Genomic DNA, 3,629 nt, shown 5'->3' with positions numbered 1-3,629 from the left:
CGAGGCCTTCATTCCCCAGGTGGGGACTTGCGAGGCCTTCATTCCCCTGTGGGCTGCCCCCCACACCCAGAGCCACCAGGCAGGATTTGTGTCTGAAGGTCTCCTGGGTCCTATCATTAGCCCCCCCCGTACAGATGTGGAGATAAAATACAGACAGGTTAGGGAGTCTGGGCAGAGATCTGGGGAGACAGATGTCTGCTCAAGCTCAGAAAGAACTTTCCAACGGCGTCCGAGGTGGATGCCGTCTTGCTGGCTGCCTGTGGGAGGTGAGGAACTTCCCGTCAGCACGGGTGTGTGAGGAGAGGCTACGCCCGCCTGGCACCGGGGGGCTGGGGGAGGACTGAGCCGCAGGCCCCAGCCTGGCTGCACATCAGGGCCATGGGGCCACGAAGACCAGTGCTTATTACAAGGACAGATTCCTTGGCCCCGCCCTTGCCTCCCAAATCAGAACCTCCTGAGGGAGGCCCGTGAGTTTGGGATCTGACAAGACTGGAGGTTCTTGACCGGGGAGGCCGGGCTGGCCACCTTCTGCCATCCTGCCTGCTCCATGTGGCCTTTCATGGTTTGGGGCTTCTGGAAGTCCCGCCTCTGTGTGCCCCTGGGTGACCTTGGACGAGGACCGGAAACTCTTTGATCCCAGTCTCTTCTCCAAATACAGCTCAGCTTTTTGTAAAAACAAGACCATGACAATTACCGTTTAACGAGTTCTCACTACGTGCCAGGCATATGCCTGACATGCAGTATCTCCTGTCACAGTTACGGACTCAGCAAGGAGCGGATGGATCCCAGAGGCCCCACCCAAGAGAGAAGGAAACCCAGACTTGGGACAAGCAAGCTGCCCAAGATCACACAGGAGCGGGGATCTGAGCCCAGGACTTTCTGTCGGCACCATGATGCTTCCTCATGATTTTCAAAGGCCCTTCCCGGGCTTTGACGGGGATGTGTCCATGCCACTTTAACCTGATGGAACATCCTGACGCCCCCCAGTGTAGGAGGGAAGCTCTCGTGCCAAGGGTCCTCTGCGATCTGAGATCGTGCTGGGCTTGGGTGAAGGGCCTGTGGGTGGCAGGGAGGGGGGCTGGAGGGGCCATGGGGTTCAGGCCGTCCTTTCTCCAGAGGCCCGAGGGGAGACAGTGCACTTTAGTGGGCAGCGTCAGGCTGGGCTGACAGGGCAGGTGGGAAGGGCCTGGGAGGGGAGTCAGGCCATGCAGTAATAGCAGAGGTGGGTTTCCAGTCCCTTTGGAGAAGACAGACCCCTCGGGCTGAGCCCCAGCAGGACCTGGGAAGTGATGCACACACCGGAAGCTTCTATGACTTTGAGGAAGGAGTATGAAGATGACGGGCATTTCAGGCACCAGGAAGAAGCTCTGGGGCCCCAACCCCCAAAGGACCCCAGCCCCCAACCCGCACCGTCCTAGAGCCAGATCAGCTTTCCCCACCCTCCTGTGAATGGGCCAGACCCCTTTTAGGCACATCGTTGCCAATGCTTCCCTTGCTGCCCGGGAGGCCGGTTCCCCAGGGTGAGAACTATTCATTCTTCAGGGCCTGACTAGGATCAGCTCCCTCTCCGGGCATGCCTTTCCCCGCTCACCCTCTCCCCGGCATCCCTGCCCCAGGGCCGCAGGGAACCTGGGGCTGAGGTACGGACCCATGGGCACTGGTCTCGGGGTCCCAGCAATCTGCGCAGGGCTGTTTGTGACACTGGAGGGAGCTGGACCCAGCTGTCCTGAGGGAAGGAGCAGGACCCACTCGGAGTGGCCAGGAGCTCAAGCAGGTGGGTGACCCCGGGCTGGGGCAAAGACACAGTGTGACTTCCGTGGGTCTCTTCTCCTCCCAAAAAGTTTTAGACATTGCACTTTACAACTGCAGTGGTATTAAGACACATGGATTAATTATTATATAGTAAAACATTTTCTTTGAACCCAAAGTTAATTTTTCTCTTCTGACTGGAAAGAAAGTAAACAATTTCCGTGGGCCCCTAAAAGGATGGTGGGCCTGAAGCGCTGTCTACCGTGAAATGAAATGAGCACAGAGCCACATGGGGCCAGCAGGGCTCAGCCACGTTGCCCTCAGTGGGGTGGCCTGCGCCTGAGTCCCTGTCCCAGCCTTGCGGAGCTTCTGAGCGCCTCTGGGGGCAAAGACCCAGGACAAGGATCAGAGAAGGGCCCAAGAGCAGGTAAAGGAGACATGGAGACCAAAGCGGACGATGTCCCCTCACACTCCCTGCTCCTCATCTCCCCGCCTCGCCCCAGTCTCCATCTCCTTCCCCGTGTGTCCGTCCCTTTCTTCTCCAGCTACTAAGTGGGCTGGGCAGCGGCCGCATGCACCGTGTTGGGGGGCTGTGGCGGGGGCGGGGAGGGGGAGAGAAAGAAGGTGACCAGAAGTGACGCAGCTGACACTCCTGCCCTGGAGGGGCTCATAGTCTCTGGGCACGACCAGGCAGCCTTGAGCTGCGGCCAGAGTGAGTCCTGAGACCCGGGCTGAGCGGGGACCTTCCTGGAGCTGGCTTCCAGGAAGCTTCTCCAAAGTGGGGGCTGGAATCTTTCCAAAGGACGCGGGGTTCTTGGGACGGCCAGGCTAGTCTTGGCCCGACAGCTTGTCTAAGGATGGCAGATTGAACACCCTTGCTAAATCTCCCCCCTCCCCAAACCCCAGAAAGACTACAGAGAGGGTGTCCTTTTCCTTTTGTGCTAAGGTATAGACAAGGGTGAGGCAGGCTGGACAAAGACCATATCCGTGCAGCCCTGAAGCTGGGGAGTGAAGTGAGTGTAGAGGGGGCTGAGTTAGGGGCTCAGAAGAGCCATGTCCCAAGCCAGTTGGGGCAGGCGGGGCTCAGCCCCAGGGTGAGGACCCCCACACAGCCAGCAAGGGCTCAGCCCCAGGTGGGGATATTGGGTGGGGGCAAAGTAAGGAACAGTCAGACTCCCCAATCCCCTTCCAGAAGGTGACGGCTAGGTGGTCACCCACCCCAACCCCAGCAGAAAACTGGAGTTATGTCTGCTGATGGTAAACCAGCTGTCCCTGGCCTGGGGGTGGGGCATCATTCTGAAAACAGGGAGCCAAGTGCCAGGGCCTTCTGTGTGCTGGGGACCCTGTCCCCTTCCCCCTGTCCCCTGTCCTACTTCCAGCGGCAGCCAGGCCTTTACCCCCCAGGCAGAACCCTGAAGGTCCTCTCCAGAGAGTCAGGTCCTCCCAAGAATAAAGTCTTAAAAATACTGACATGCTGGGGTGCCCGAGTGGCTCAGTCAGTTGAGCCTCTGACTCTTGATTTCAGCTGGGGTCATGATCTCAGGGTTGTGGGATCAAGCCCCACGTGGGGCTCTGCACTCAGCATGGAGTCTGCTTGTCCCTCTCCCTCTGCTCCTCCCCGCCCCCGCCCCCTCAAATAAATGAATAAAATCTTTAAAAAAAAATACTGACATGGAGGGTCCCCAACAAGTCCCCCCCTACCCTGAGCTCCCTTCAGTGGCGCTCAGGTGTCTATCCTAACGCACCCTGAGGACCCAGTTGACTCTGTAACGATGTGTGTCCAGAACTCTGAGACATGAGTAAGGCGAATGTTAAAACGACGAAAAGAGGGGCGCCTGGGTGGCTCAGTCGGTTAAGCGACTGCCTTTGGCGCAGGTCAT

This window comes from Mirounga leonina, unplaced genomic scaffold (assembly GCF_011800145.1).
Source record: "Mirounga leonina isolate KUSES-001 unplaced genomic scaffold, KU_Mleo_1.0 Mir_418, whole genome shotgun sequence".
NCBI classification, from domain to species: Eukaryota; Metazoa; Chordata; class Mammalia; order Carnivora; family Phocidae; genus Mirounga; species Mirounga leonina.
The sequence above is the reverse complement of the archived record's forward strand: the minus strand, read 5'-3'. Positions refer to the sequence as shown.